This window comes from Lissotriton vulgaris, unplaced genomic scaffold (genome assembly GCF_964263255.1).
Source record: "Lissotriton vulgaris unplaced genomic scaffold, aLisVul1.2 SCAFFOLD_1348, whole genome shotgun sequence".
NCBI lineage: Eukaryota > Metazoa > Chordata > Amphibia > Caudata > Salamandridae > Lissotriton > Lissotriton vulgaris.
In genome coordinates, this window is record NW_028242968.1 from 177801 (window position 1) to 194266 (window position 16466).

At 49.5% G+C, this 16466-nt stretch overlaps 1 protein-coding gene across 2 annotated transcripts in view; it reads right to left on the minus strand.

Moving 5' to 3' along the window:
• The window catches only part of LOC147668770 (uncharacterized), a 117483-nt gene that overhangs the window by 71939 nt on the left and 29078 nt on the right, over positions 1-16466 (minus strand). Inside the window, exon 2 of one of the 2 annotated variants that reach the window (XM_086948444.1) lies at positions 12991-13082. The gene's annotated coding sequence lies outside the window, so the exon portion shown is untranslated. Of the gene's footprint in view, positions 1-12990; positions 13083-16466 lie in introns of those variants that run through there. The other variant, XM_086948445.1, reaches the window with a different exon arrangement.

A 16466-nucleotide genomic window follows, 5' to 3' on the forward strand; every position in this document is an offset into this window, starting at 1 on the left:
TCCCTATAATGTCTGTAATAGCCCTATTCTTCCGATCTTAAAGAAAGATACTGATGACAAAGTCTATCGATTTATTATTGATTTGAGGGAAATTAATAAGATTGTAGTGCCCCAGTACCCGGTGGTGTCTGATATTACCACCTTACTCTGATTCCGCCCACTGCTACCACATTCACTGTGATTGACCTCAAAAATGCCTTCTTTTCCATTCCCATCCATCCCGATAGCAGATATCTATTTGGTTTCACTTTAAATAATAAATCGTGTAGATTTTGTCGAGTTCCTCAAGGTTATACAGAAAGTCCTAGCATTTATAGCCAGGCTTTAAAAAGACAGCTCGATTCTTTTGGTTTGCAGCTTGGAGTGGCTCTCATTCAGTATGTCGATGACATTCTACTTGCAGCAGATATGCAAGAACAGTGTGAGGATAGTACTCTTGCTTTGCTCTCCTATCTTGCTCAGAATAATCACAAGGTATCTAGGAAAAAACTTTAATATTGTAGACCAAAGGTGACCTATCTCGGTCATCTTTTGTCTGAGGAGGGGCGTGCATTAACATCTGATCGAATTCAAGCGATTTTAGATACACCAGTCCCCCGCACTCAGAGAGATGTGCGTGCTTTTATAGGCCTAACGTCTTTTTGTAGGCAGTGGATAATGGGGTTTTCACACATTATAAAACCTTTGTTAGCATTATTGTCCAAAACTACACCAATGCCTCTTGAATGGACAGATGAATGCCAGAATGCGTTTGAGCAATTGAGACAAGCCCTTTGTTCTGCACCAGTGTTAGGTACACCAGATTACACGAAGATTTTCACATTGTATGTACACGAGAAGGATGGGTGTGCATTGTCAGTCCTAGTGCAGACACACGGGGATAAACAGAGACCCTGCGCGTATTTCTCGGCAATACTTGACCCCGTAGCACGAGGATTACCTGGGTGTTTTCGAGCAGTTGCAGCAACAGCAGTGGCCATACGGCAGAGTGAGGGAATAGTTTTGTCACATAAATTGCTGGTGTTAGTTCCCCATGCGGTAGATGCTCTGTTAAATCAAACAAAGACCCAGTATCTCACAAGTGCACGTTTAACAGGATATGAGCTCACACTGTTGGCACCACACATCACACTAAAGAGATGTGCTACCCTGAACCCTGCTACTTTATTTGCTGAGGGCCAGGAGGAAGAACACCATGATTGTGTTTTCCTGACTGAAGAACAAACAAAGGGTCGTGTTGACTTACAGGATACGCCACTTTTAGATGTGGATGGGGAACTGTGGGTTTATGGATCGTGTTTAAGGCTGCCAGATGGTACAACTTCCGCAGCATATGCGATCATGACACTAAAGACAGTGGTAGAAGCAGCACGAATACCACAGAAATCGGCCCAGGCAGCGGAACTGATAGCCTTAACAAGAGCATGTGAATTGAGTGCTGGCTTGTGTGTGAACATTTACACTGATAGTCGGTACGCCTTTGGAGTAGCGCATGATTTTGGCCTACTCTGGAGAGAGCGAGGGTTTCTGACTTCACACGGAGTGCACATCATGCACGGAGAGCTAGTGCGTGACCTTCTGAATGCGCTACTTTGTCCAAAGAAAGTGGCGATAATCAAATGCAGTGCACATAAGAAAGTGACAGACAAAGTAGGACAAGGAAACGCCTTTGCAGATTGCATAGCGAGGGAAACTGCTATGTTACGAAATGCTTCGCCAATGTATGTAGTGAAATCGCAGGCTGAGCGATGGCATGATGCTAGAGAGGAGATACTTGACATTCAGAAATCAGCGTCTGAAGCAGAACTCGCAACCTGGGCAACGGAGGGAGTGTTGGACGATGAGGGTTGTTGGAGAAGCAAAGATATGGAGAGATGGAAATTGCCTGCAGCTTACTTGCAGACAATGGTCCAAATGACACATGGATTGGCACATGTTGCAGCTCTCGCAATTACTAGATTGCTTACGCGAGTCTGGGAGCATCCTGAGATTGCCAATACGGCCAAAAGAGTAGTGCAGACCTGTCTGATATGCTTGAAACATAATCCTGCTAAAGGGACGTATACTCCGAAAGGAGGGTTTGTTCCACCTACTGCACCATTTGAAGTGCTACAAATGGATTACATTCAGCTTGAGGGTTGCAATAACATTAAGTATGTTTTAGTGGAGGTGTGTGCCTTCAGTAAATGGATTGAGGCCTTCCCCACGAAGGATAATACAGCTCTGACAACAGCTAAGGTTTTGCTCAAGGAGTACTTCCCACGCTATGGTGTTTGTAAATTTTTGTGGAGTGATAATGGTCCTCATTTTGCCGGGAAAATTGTGGAATGTGTGATGAAGGGATTGGGAATTCAGCAGAAATTCCATGCTGTATTCCACCCGCAGTCAGCAGGTCTTGTGGAAAGGTATAATGCTACTCTGAAATTAAAGCTAGCAAAGATCGTGGCATCCACGTCTTTCAAATGGCCGGATGCTCTGCCTCTGGCATTGCTATCTATCAGATCAGTGCCCCATTCCCGAACTGGCCTCACACCCTATGAAGTGGTGTTTGGAAGGCCTATGAATATATGGGGAGTTCCTAAGCCTCGATTGTTGCATGATGTGCCTTGTATAATGATGAACGATTATTTGGCACGATTAACAAATGATTTACTTTCCATTCATCAACAGGTTCGAGAAGCGATCCCCGACAATTCCATTGGAGAGGCTCACAATCTTCGTCCTGGTGACTTTGTGATGGTCAAGTCCTTTGAGAGAACAAGCAGCTTGGAGCCGAGGTGGCGTGGACCCGAGCAGGTGCTATTGGCAACTCGCACGGCTGTGCGAGTTACGAATAAGAAACGGTGGGTGCATTCCACTCACTGTTGTCGTGTCTCTCCGGATTTTGTGAATCCAACTGTGTTGTCTGATTATCGAGACATCTTGGACGAGGAGAAGAGCCCAGCTGTTGCGTCTACTGAATCGGAGGGAGCCTTCCCAGACCACACCGTTTTTGGAAAAGAAAGATACAATTTACGACCAAGAAAAGCAGTTGTTTTGTGCGAGACTGGTTGAGTTACTGCTCCAGGTTTGTGAAACGGAAGCCAGGAATATCAAGGGGGGGGATCTGTTCTGCCAAGTGTAGCGACACCTGTCTTGAATCTCGGAGAAGAAACCAACGGCTACCTCGGAGCTCAGCACTCATATTTTTATATTTTAGTTATTTTTTGAGACATTCTGAACTTTGAACTATGGCATCTTCTACAATGCGAAATAAGAAAATTCTTGGTGCAGTACTCTTTGTTATGACAATTGTGGTGATAGCTGTGATAGCTTCGGTAGTAGAACTCCTGGTGCCGGCAAGAGAACACTTATTGCCAACTACCCCAATTCCATCTGAACATTTTCATTTTACTCTGCCTTATCACGAAGAATGGCACAGACAGACTTATCTGAACAATAGCTTCATCCAGATTCTGCATCACACTCATAACATGACGAACACTTCGAACTGTTGGGTATGTGGGATGTTGCCTGGACATCAAAAGAAAGGGGGCACTCCGCTTATCCCACTTCCTTTTTCCCATAATGGTTCTTGCAATGCTTGGTATACTCTTTTATTTACTTTGCGATGGCCGACAAAAGGTGGACTACTTTTCCGACTCAACAAGGTCTGTTTTAATGATCGAGATGGTTATCCACAAGCTGAAGGAACTAAATTTGAATGGGAAGAATATCGGCCCGACAATGTATCCTCGCCACAAATCTATAGTAATCAACGAAATGTAAATATGTCTAATCTACATGTAATTACTGTTATTGATACAAAAGCCGACTTGTGTGTCCGAAATAAAGGTACAATCCCGGTAGGAAGAAGTGAATGTAACACTTCTCTCACCTTTGACACTCCGAATGGTATCACCTTTGTGGCTTCACGAAACAAGTACTTTATATGTAGAAATAAAGGTTATCACCGTCTGCCTATAGGATGGTTAGGAACATGTTATATATATTTTGTATTACCCCCGGTGTTTATTGCCCCACCTATGTACCATAATGATTTCATCCTGTACCATGATTTTATACTGAATAGAGTGAAGAGAGCATTAGCTCTCGATGACGTAGATCAAACTGACACTTCTCTGCAACAGTATGTTGATTTTAATTAAGGCCTCTTCTCATTTGTTGGGGCTGCTTTGAACAGCCGAAAAATAAGACGATTGACACGTGTTGTAGAAGCTGTTGCTAATGAGACAGTTTTGCTTTAGGAAATTTGACTGAGGAACTTCAGATTACTAGAATTGTGACGCTCCAGAACCGAATGGTTCTAGATGTAGTATTAGCTGACCGTGGGGGTGCATGTCGCATTATCGGAAGTAGTTGCTGTGTATACGTGCCAGATAATTCACCTTCTGTATTTTTTTTTTTTTTTTTAATTTGTTTTTATTGCAAAATTAGAAACCACAGGATACAAATAGTCAACCAGTCCACTCGTGACATCCCCCCGGTCAATAGTAAAACGTATATCGTACACACCCATTCAGCCCGCATCCCGGAGGCCGGGCGGCATAATACTCCACTCAGTAGGAAAACATCACGGTGCTCGTCCCATAGGGACCATGGTTGATATGTCGTTTTACGTATCTGCTTTTACCCCCCCACCCTCAACATTGCTTCCGTCAGCCATTCCAGTTGTGTAATCAGTGGTACTGTCCATGTCGGGACCTGCCCCGGGCGCTGTAGAGCCTATCATGCCTGGCCGCTCCCCCCAGCCATCTCTCGATCCGCATAGTACCCCACCGTCCTACTGATCTCAAGGCGCCCTAGCAGACGACCAGCTACTTGGCATCCGGCCCACCCAAAACTCCCACTAAACTACCCCCCCATACCCCCCCACCCTGGCAACTGCTAAAGGTGTTTGCCTCGTCCCTACGCGTTGGTTGGGTCCACTACAGTGTAAGTTACCATTCTGTTTGTGTTCGCCCCGCAGTGTCCGCTGGCCTAAGTCCCTCAGTCCTCATCCTCCACCAAAGAATCACGCAAAGCCTGCACCACCAACTCCCACGCACGCGCTGCATCCAAAGCCTTCTCATTTCCAATCTTAACAGCCTGCTTCATCCGGAGCACACTCTCGCATTCAGACCACCGCAGCAATTCATTCTTCCACCTACGCAGTGACGGCCCACCCCTGGACTTCCAATGCAACGATATTTCTCTTTGCGCCAGTATCAGACCCAGATCAATAAATTTGCTTGTCACCTTGGTGTGTTTGGTATGCGGGAACCAGAGCAACAAGCATGCTGCCATGTCGAAATCCACCTCCCTGTCAGTTACATCGTTTAGGAGGTCCCCCACCTCCACCCAGTAGGCCTCCAAGTGCGAGCACCCCAGAACAAATGATCCATGTCCGCTCCTGGAGACGAACACCGCGGACACCGGGCGTCCGGCACCCGGAAGTACCGCTGTATTTTTTCGGGGGTTAAGTAGGCCCTATGGAGCACATAGAAATGCACTTGCTGGAAGCGCGCATTTCTCGTGCCTTTCCACATGCGCCGCAAGATGTGGCCCCACACCGTATCTGGGATGGGCCGGCCCACACTCTCTTCCCATTTAGCCTTGAGCCCCTGGAGCGGTTCCAGTCCCTCGTTCAGCATCCTGTTATGGAGGCATGTTACAGCCTTGAACGTGCCCGCCGCCATTACCACATACTGGCACGCCATAGTCGTGGTCGGTTGCATGAGCCCCCCTTTCCAGTGCTTCTGGATCGCCGCCACCACCGCCGCGTGCAGGAGGAACCCCCCGTCAGGCAGCCCGAACTGTTCCCGAAGCACATCAAACGGTACCAGAGCCCCATCGACGTACAGGTCACCCACTACCTGTAGGCCCGCCTCTTCCCAATCTAGCAATGGTGACCAATCTCCCCCATGTGGCAGTGCCGTCAGCATACCGATCGGGATCTCCGGTGCATAAGGTTGCGTCGCCTTCGCTCTCCTAAGGCTCCTCTGCCAGCACAGCCGGAGTGTTCGTTCCTCCATAGTGAGGCCTCGTAACTCAAGTCTCTGCTGCATGACAATATAGGACAGCACATGGCGTTGTATCCCCCGATCTCGGTCCTCCTCCGGGCCCCTAAACACCCTGGCCACGTTCTGCGTGAGGACCTGTAACTGCGCCGCCAAATAATAAAGCTCAAAGTCGGGCACAGCCATACCTCCTTCAATCTTGGGGCGAAGCAGCAGTAACTCAGCGCCACTCTACATAGGAAACCAATAATCATTGTCCTCAGGTCTCTAAAGATCCCTTGAGGAATCCAGATAGGCAACGTCCGGAAGTAGTACAGGAAGCGGGGGAGCGCCACCATTTTCAAAAGAGCGATCCTACCCAGGACCGTCAGCGGAAGGGTCGACCAGAAGGACATGCTGCCCCTCAGTGCCCGGACGCACCGACCAATGTTGCCCTCCAATAGGTCCGCAGTCGCGTGATAGATGCGGACTCCCAAATAGGTGAAGCAAGACGGCTCCCAGACCACCCCCAGATCGCGACCAGGGTTGGGGGATCCCGCTCTCAGCGGAAACACGCAGGTCTTCGCCCAATTGACCTTAAGGCCCGATAGCCGGCCAAACTCCGATAGCAGGTCCATCGCTCCTTCCAGGGCCCGCGCCGTGTCGTCGAGGTACAGGAGCAGGTCATCCGCATACAATGATATATAATGCTGCTGCCCGCCGCTGGCTATCCCCGCGTACCTGTCACCCGACCTCGCATGGACCGCCAAAGGCTCCATCGCCAGAGCAAACAATAGGGGGGATAGGGAGCACCCCTGACGCGTGCCCCTACCCACCGGGTATGCCGCAGACACCAGACCGCCCAAGCGCACCCTCGCCGTCGCCGAGGCATACAAAACCCTCGTCCACCGGCGGAACCCCTCTCCCATGCCAAACCTCTCTAACACTCCATCCAGGAAAGTCCACTCTAAGCTATCAAAGGCCTTCTCGATGTCCACAGACAGGACCGCTGGAGCCCCGTCCCCACCCAAGATGGCGTCCATTATTCCCACCAGGCGGCGAATATTCAGCGCCGTGCTCCTCGTGGGTATAAAACCAGCCTGATCCCTGTGCACCAGGCCCGTCATGTGTGGGGCCAGTCTGGTGGCTAGGATTCGGCTCAGGATCTTGTAGTCCACCGTCAGCATGGATAGCGGGCGATAGGATCTCACATCCGTTGCGTCCCTTCCAGGCTTTAGGAGCGGTACAATCAAGGCCTCACGCATTGACCCAGGCAGTCCCCCTGCCTCATAAGCTTCCGTGTACACCACCAGAAGCCTGGGGGCCAGGCTGTCGACATACTGTTGATAAAATTCAATTGGCAACCCGTCCACCCCGGGCGTTTTATTACGAGCCATGTGTTTAATGGCCACCCGTATTTCAGAGAGCGTGATCGGGCCACCCAGTTCCTTCGCGTCCTCTTCGTCTAGGACCGGAAGCTGCCTCTCCCCTAGGTACTCTGCTATCTCCTGGACCTCCACTCCCAACTGACTCTGATATAATTCCTGATAGTACACCCGAAAACACTCCAACACCGCTGCTTGGGAATACACCATCTCCCCCCGTGCGTTGCTAATACTAAGGATCGGGCAGCCCCTAAGCTCCGGGTTAGCAAGTCTGGCCAAGAGGGTGCCCACCTTATCCCGTTCTGCATGCGCTCTGATGACGTACTGCCTGTAGTCGTAACACCTCAACCGTTCTGTCTCGGTGGCGACCGCTTCCTTCGCCTCCAATAACTGTGTCTGTAAGTCCGGCCTGGCCGGCCTGCGGCGCTCCAAACCCCTCAAAGTTTCATCCGCTTTCATGAGTGCATTCAACACAGTCGTACGTGCATTCGAAAACCTACCCAGACACACCCCTCTCACCACCACTTTCATTGCATCCCATTCAGTGGACCTACTCGTAGCCGTGCCCTCATTCTCGCCAAAATAGCGGTCGATGCCTTGCTGGACCGCGTCGCTGAATACTGAGTCCTCCAGCGTCTCCGGTCGGAGCCGCCATGTTGGTATCGCTGAGCGCTCCCTCTGCCACTGAATGTGTACCAATAGGGGGTTATGATCCGAGATGGTCCTAGCCAGGTACTCCGTATGGGAAATCAATGGGGCTAGGGACCCACCACAAAGCACCGAATCTATCCTGACATGCAGATCGTGAAGAGCAGAGTAAAAGGAATAATCCCTAGTGTCCCTGTGCTGCTCCCGCCAAACATCCTGCAACCCCCATCTGTCCTGCCAATCCTTCCTGTGCATGGCCAACCTGCACACCGGGGAGTCCACCAGGGGGGGATGGGACCTATCCAGGGTCACATCCGTGATCGAATTGAAGTCCCCCCCTAACACTATCGGGCCCGCCAGGAAAGAAGCCAAGGACCCAGAGAGGCCATCAAAGTACTGAGCCTGATCAGTGTTCGGCGCATACACACAGCAGAGAACCACGTCCCTTCCATACAACCTCCCCTCCACTGCCACGAACCGACCATCAGGGTCCACCACTTGATTCAGAACTTGAAATGGTATCCCCGCCCTCACCCAGATCAGCACCCCCCTGGCATACGCTGAGTAAGTGGTGCCGAACACCTGGCCCGCCATCTTTTTTGCAATGCAGCGCACTCTTTTTTGGTCAGATGAGTTTCCTGCAGCATAGCAATCTTAACCCCCCTGCGCACCAGGTATGCGTGTACTTTGTGACGTTTAACCATAGTTCGCAGCCCCCGGACATTCCACGTCAGGCATTTCAAGTTAGGTAATGTCCCCATACCAATATCGAACAGTCCGATCCAGATAACAAGGGTTCATAATCCCCCCAATGCAGTTGCCCCCCCACCCCGAACACACCCTGAACTGAAAAACACCCCAAACCCCGCTCCCCAGGACAGAGCCCACGAACCCAAAGGCAGCCCCCATCCAAACCTTGAACCAACTTCCCACTCTCCTACCCTGTGGTCTCCACCACAGCAGGCCTTAAGGGCCCAAGGGGGGTGAGTTACCGCCGACCCCAGCTAGCGGAGCCCGCGCCCCGCGCCTTCATCCCCTACTATGCGCTCAGTCCCCCTTCCCGGCTACCCACTCATCATCAACAGGATACCACCCTACCCTTAAGTCTCGATCAAGTCCCAATACAGTCTCAGCCGCAAAATATTCCATCAGACGTCTGGGGGGTCACCACCGGCCCCTTCGAGCTTTCAGCTTCTGAGAGGTCTTCTCCCGTTCTGCTGCCTTCCCCTCCCGAGTCCGTTTCTGCTAGTTCGCTGTTCTGTTGCGACCCCGTGATGGCCGCCGTCGCTGCGAGTGCATCCCTCTTCTCCGCCGCCATTTGAGCCTCCTGTTTCTCCCGCTGGCGCCTGTTGCGGGACCGGATGCGCTGCGATTGTCTGATCCGGGGTGGCTTAGGCTGTTCTCGCCTGCTTTTATGTGATCTGTCCGTCCCCGCTCTATACGACTCCAGCCACTGCCAAACCTCGACCGGAGTCTGAAAAAAGTGCGTAGTGCCATCTAGTATGATCCGCAGCTTGGCCGGGTAGAGCAAGGAATATTGGATGCCTTCCTCCCGGAGCTCTTTCTTCACCGCTAGGAACGATGCCCTGTTCTCCTGGACCGCCTGAGTGTAGTCCGGGAAAATCGTGACCTTACTGTTTTCCACCTCATACGGGCCCGACATCCTAGCCCGCTGGATGAGGAGATCCCGGTCCTTATAGTGGAGGAGCCGCACCACCATCGGTCGGGGGGGCGGCCAATCCCTGGCGGGCGAGCAGGCACCCGGTGGGCTCGCTCCAGAGTGAAGAAAGGAGTAAGCCCCTCCGGCGCCACCACTGTGCGGAACCAGGTCTCCATGTAGGCCACCGCATCCTCCCCCTCAATTCGTTCCGGCAGGCCTACGACCCGCACGTTGTTCCGTCTATTGCGGCCTTCGGCATCCTCCGCCCGTCGTTCCAGCGAGTCCAACCGGGCCAATATGTCCGTGATCTTGTGTTCCGCGGTCACCACCGATGGCTTCAGGTCCAGTAACAGCTGATCATGGTCCTTGACCCTATCCGCCAGCTTCGCGTGGTCCGCTCGCAATAGCCCCAGTCCCGTGGCCACTTGGGCAATGTCTTGGTGCAGCGCCTCCTTGGTCGAGGTGATCGCATCGAGTATGGCGTCCAGACGTCGGTTCAGCCGCTGCTCCTGGTCCAACTCCGGCGAGGGAGTCTCGCCCATCCGAGTCGATGTCGCTGGGTCCCCCTCAGGGCGCTCCTCAGCCACCAGCCCTCCCGCCGCCGCCATTCCAGGGTACTGCGCCACAGGCCCAAGAGCCCGTCCAGCCTCTGCACTCGTAGTTCAGTGCCAACTCCCCGGCACCGAGCAGGGTCGAATGCCACCTCCGATGCCCTCAGGATCAATGATCAGCTTGGCGAGCACTGTTCAGCCGATCCCTTCGGAAGCCCGAGGGGGGAAGGAAGGATGTAGAGATGGCGGCCAGCGAGGGTCCCCAAGGTCTGAGCGGGGTGAATCACTATCCCCCGATCGCCGGATCCAACACCGCCGGCCCTGGTGTCCCGATCTATCGGGTGCAGGACCTCCTGCCAGCCGGCGACAACTCGGCCCAAAGCTGAAGTCTGGGGCCTCCCGACCTCCTCGCCGCCATTTTCTTCTCACTCTCGGCAACACCTCGGCCGTCACCCAGTTCGATCTCCTCGGGGCTAGCAGTCCCCCAGCGACTCCCCGTCTGTGCCCAGCTGTCCCCTCACACTTCAGAGGGCAGGAGCGTCGACCTCGGGTCGCCCAGGGTGCAGAAAACAGGAGAATTAGCGGGATTCCGCGCGGAGCTGCGAGCTCACGCCGCCATCCCGATCGGCGTCCAAGCGACGCCCCCATAATTCACCTTCTGTATATGATGCAATATCTAAGTTACACAAGATAGCGGCTGAGATACATCCTGATAATGGTACTTGGACACTTTCGGGGTGGTTTTTGACGTTACTTAGTACTTGGGGTTGGAAGTTGTTGACAATCTTGTGTGTAATAATTGGGATATTATTTTTCCTATGTCTTTGAATTCAATGTGGCCCTATGTTATGTTCCATGTGCCTTTCTGCTTGTATCCCATCCAGACGAGCTATTATCAAGAATGAACAGATGATTCATAGAGAAGTAGCGAAAATTATGTCCATTGATATTGAGGATGAATACTCTGATTATGTCCACTATGAGGTAGCTTCAGCTGAACGCTAAAAGGGTCGGCTGTCGTAATTTGACTGTGATCGGGTTAGCGTTAAGCTTTGCTACACGCATTCCCCTTAACTTGACTATGGTGTTCGGAAGCCATTTTGAACACACTGGCGGCCATTTTATATGAATGCGTCGCCTCGTGGCCAGCATACCCTTTGTCCTTTCTCTGTATCATTGACCACTCGAATTTGCCCAGCAACAGGCTATTTTTAGTATTGGTCAAGCACGCGCATGCGCAGTTAAACCCTCTGTACTAGTGGACAGTCATCACTTAGGAATGTCCCTCCAAACTGACCAGTGGTGTTGTAACTCCTCCCATGAGTTGGCTGTGTTCTAAAAATTACCATATATGTACCTAAAACTGAGCAAATGTGTTCCGCCTACTCTTTTATTGCTGTAAAACTGTAAAAAAGATGTCTCGCACCAATGTTCGGTGTGATACTTCTTGCATTACCGAAGGGTGCTGTAGGAATGTACCACCACCCCATGGGTCTTAATAAACTTTTGTCTTTTGCATTTTCCAGTTTCCGTGCCAACATTCGTTTTATGGTGTAGGGGGTTTTGCGGAATATGTAGACCTGGAGAACCCAATACCACAATGCGCAATTGATTATAATTTTTACTGAAAGCCAATTGCCAAACATTATAGTTTATATACTATATAGTTTTAGCAGTAAAACTGCATATTAGTGTTACCGTTTGTGGCCCTTTCAATAGAAAATGTGTTTGTCTGTAAATGACAGTGCAGTAGCACATCATTCCATAGTAATATATTTATGAAAAGTGAGTTTTTGCACATATACTGAGAAACATGCTTGCAAGTCAGGAGGCACGTGTACTTTATATGTTGAGTAGATTCTTATTATACATGGAGAGTCTATTAAAGCAAGTAAAGCAGGTTTTTTTGCACTGCAGAAATGCTGAACTTGCATATTTGACAGTGCTCTTGATGAAAAAGGCCACTTTGTAAAATAACATATTTGCCTAGAATCACACAATTTGAGACCAGTTTACGGTCGAGTACATTACAGTTAGGTCAAGTAGATTATTCAAGTTACAGGACCTGCAGTTCCAGTAAAATGTTTATGCTTTTTCAAGGCCTGCTTCCAGGCAGCACAGCTCAAGTACATGGTCAAGTTGAGAAGAACTTGAGAAAAGAGCGGGTGCTTTATCCACCAGCAGATAGCAGGTTTACACCTGGATCCTAAAGAAATATAGGTCTCGGGCAAGAATAATCCCATTTGACCAGCTTAAATTGAATATAATGTACTAGAGAACGAAAGACTGCAATATCTTCAGATCAGACACTGGTTTACAAGCCTAGAAATTAAACAGCACTTAGATACTTCAAAGCCCACCCAATGTGGAGTACAACTCGATGCTGAAGGACGCCTCCTCGGTGGGTGAGCATTAGATAAAGATAATCCCTGGACCTAATGAGGTAAATCCTTATAGGGATAATTGTAGCCCTACTAATTAATGTGTTTTCCAGGGCGCCACACCTTGTTGTGTACACTTAAGACTTAGGAGGAAGCGCGACAAACTAACATACGGCAGACAGAAGACCTGCTGACCTTCAGAAAACTCCTCAAGACCTGGCTCTTCGAGCAGTAGCAGCATTCCCCACCCCAGCGCCTTGAGACCCTCACGGGTGAGTAGTGCGCTTTACAAATGATATGATTGATTGATTGATTGACATGATCCTCACTTTCCCTTGATATTAACAGTTATTCTCAGTAGCATACTGATTTAACTTTCAAACTTACCAGTTTCTGGCAGCCAAGAACATTTACTGGTCGACCCTCCGGCATATGACGGCACCCAAGGTGTTTAGGAGAAAGGCTGCGGTGTTCTGCAGCTGGAAAAAAACACAATCACTTTACTCAGAGATAGATATTCGCATGCTTGGTCAAGCAGATCATACTTCATGTTTAGTTATGAAATTAAAACAAGGAAACACCTCAACACAAGAAGAGGAACAGCTGGATTGCTGGCATTGGACACATGCAGTACCTGTGTAGTAGGCCACTAGCAATGGGGAGGAAAGCTTGTGAGGAGCTAGATAGATCAGCCTCTTGCATGACTTTGTGGCAGCCACGTTTTAGCCATAGCCATAAAGGTCAAGCGTGAATGCTTAGATACTACTTTACAATGCACAGCTTGACAGATTGCAGTTCTGCTGACAGCATTCCTTTTCTAGAGTTGGAATAGTGTTCCTGCAGTGACTTTGGATCAAGAGCAGCTGGTGAAAATAATGCACAGTTATGAAACATTAACATTATTGTATCAACTGAGGTGTTTAATGCTTTGGCAAGTGTGTGACAAGGCGCTTGAAGAGACAGGAGGCTACAGCATTGTTATGCTATGTGTTTCGGTTGAAATTTTCATTTAACGTATGTACTGTGGCACTATGTTATGTTATAAATGTAACAAAGTTTATTACATGTTGTGATAGGGCACGTTATCTCTTTCTTCTACTACGTTGCATAATTCACCCTCCTGCTTTGCCTGCGAACTTGTGACATGAATAATTACCATAAAAGTGCATTCTTTGAGATCTGTGATGGCATCAGTAAAATAATTAACACTTAATAGAGGCAAAAATAGCTTTTCACTAGTACAGGGTAGACAATAAAACATATTAATTGCAAAAATAAGAAGCAATCACAATGGACAAGAAGAAAAAAATACTACCTCAATCAAGAGCAGCACAAGGACTCTAATCAAAAAGAAAAAGACACACAAATGATGGACAGACGACTTATGAGGGGTGAAACCCCGAAACGGGCCTAGGATGCTTGTTTCCAGTCCAAGGAGGACCTGGCCTGGCAGTTCGGGCTGGACTGTCCCATTGGGCGCAGGGTCAAGACTGATTTGCATATGCTTGGGTTATGTTATGTTGTATTTATTAATAGCGCGCACGGCTACTCAGCAGAGTGTCCCAGCGCGAGCAATGGAAAAGGAAGCAATGATAAAGGGTTCAAACTGGAACGGCATAGGGAGCAAAAAAGCGATGTATTTAGGCCCAGATCTCTTTACTGGGGTGAATTTATGACATTGTTCTGTATTCTTTCCATCAATTGTTCTTTTTCCATTTGTCACCCCGAGTGGGACGGGTATGCCCAGATGTGGGTACCGTGCTCTCCATGCCACTGGAGTCTGGTTATCCTGGCTATTGAGGGGTGAAACACCGAAACCGGTCCTAGGATGCTTGATTCCAGTCCAGGGAGGACCTGGCCTGGCAGTTCGGGCTGGACTGTTTCCCTTGGGTACAAGGTCAAGACTGATTTGCAAACGGCTGGGTTCTAACTGGAATGGCATGGGGAGCCAAACAATGATGGATTTAGGCCCAGATATCTGTACTGGGATGAATGTATGACATTGTTCTGCATTCTGACCATCAATAGTTCTTTTTGCTCTAATCACAAAGAAGCAATCAGTACTTGGTCCATGCTCCACACAAGGGAAAAATGAAGGAAGACAAAGTTAAACTGTAATGCGCTGACCAATCAGAAGCCAGCAAATAAGAGTCACGCAAAGCAAACGAATGGTTAGTAGTGGGCAGGCTCCAAATCCCTGTTAGTTATAAAAATGAGTTACAAGTACCAGTGCAAGCGCTGTCTCAGCTGCAACCTAAGAGGAACTGCTAGAAATGAAGAAAAGGAGCTGGAACTCCCTTGGGCAGAAACACAAAGTCAAACATGTTTACTGCTTATTGTGTTTAAGCACAAAGAGGTGGAGTTTCAAATAACATTGAGTTCTATGTTCACTGCCAACCTCAGGGATGGGTGTTCTCAGAAGTCTTTAGGACTCAATAGCTCTTTCTACAATTATAATTCGTAAACAAAACAAGTCAATTGGAAAGTGGTGGCAAACAGACACTTGGCAATTCATTGGGCTCGAGTACCTGCTACTGTGTTTCCAGTTATAAACAATCTACAAATCCCTCTTTGCAACAATAACTCCATTTAAGCGACAACGGACCCACCCAAGTAATCACTGTAGATTTTATGGCACCAAGAGTTCAAATTGTCCAGTAAAAAATCAGTTTATGGCCATAACACTGCTTTTACTGCTGTAAATGTCTTCTTTAATATTATACAGCTAGCAACAAAAGGATACCAGCTAGAGGGGCATTGCTAAGTGACGCAAAATGGCTGACGTGCTGTAACTGAGCTCCGGCTCAGGGTCTATAATACTTCACCATCCGCAGAGCATTGACTGCCTTAGGGCCCGACATTCAACTCGATGGGGGCCCTGGTGTTGCTATGGATTCTGCAGATTTCCCTAGAGGCAAACTAGATGGAGGTTGGGCAAGCCCACTATTCCCCTTTCGATGCATCTCAGTGCAAAGGGCACTGAGGGTCTCCTGAGTCCCCTGAAGAAAAGTGAGGAATGGAAAACTGGACCAGCAGGGAGACAGCGGAGGCTGCCGCTCCTGCCCTTGCCCACTCAAGATGGGGTGTGAGCCAGCCGTATATCCTGGATCTACCCTGACATAGAGGTACTTTCTTGACCCATTGCCAGTGGGGTGTCAGCCTATCTAAAGGATAGACCACATCAACACGCCACACTGGAGACTGGGGAAGCCCTGCGCATTCCAGTTCAGAGTCTGCCCGCCGCAGGTGCGGCACACGCCACAGGGCCATGTGTGCCAGATTGGGGTCTGGGGCATCCTCTCCAGCACAGCTGCACCACAAAAGACTATCAGTAATGATCACTACATCCCAACTTCAAAATCCGGAAGCCCAACACTCTTCCGATGACTCAGACAGAGCTTCTACAGACAAAGAATCAGGACCACTCCAATTGAGCGCTACCTGCATGATCCAAACATCAACAGCACATGAACCTGCTCAACACTTAATTTAAGGCCAATGAAACCTCCACGGATTGCATGCGTTAAAGACAGCCCCTGCTGTGGTGCGATATCTCCCTGCCCTCCTGGCTCACAGCCACTCACAGCCTTCTGTTTCTCATCCCTAGCAAATACCTCCTACTGATACGCCCTACGGCGCCTCCGCATATAGCAAAGTAGGGACAACTCTATTGGCCACACTCACACAAACGAGCCACCAGGGCCCTGCTGCACTACATGTCATGGATCCTATAACCCAGTTAACTTGTTTGGATGGTCAGACATTGCTCTGCCGACCTGGGAAGTATTTGGGAAGTATTTCTTATGACAGAGTCTGCTCATCGTTTAATAGTGCGGACTAACACAGGGACACTAACCCCTCTC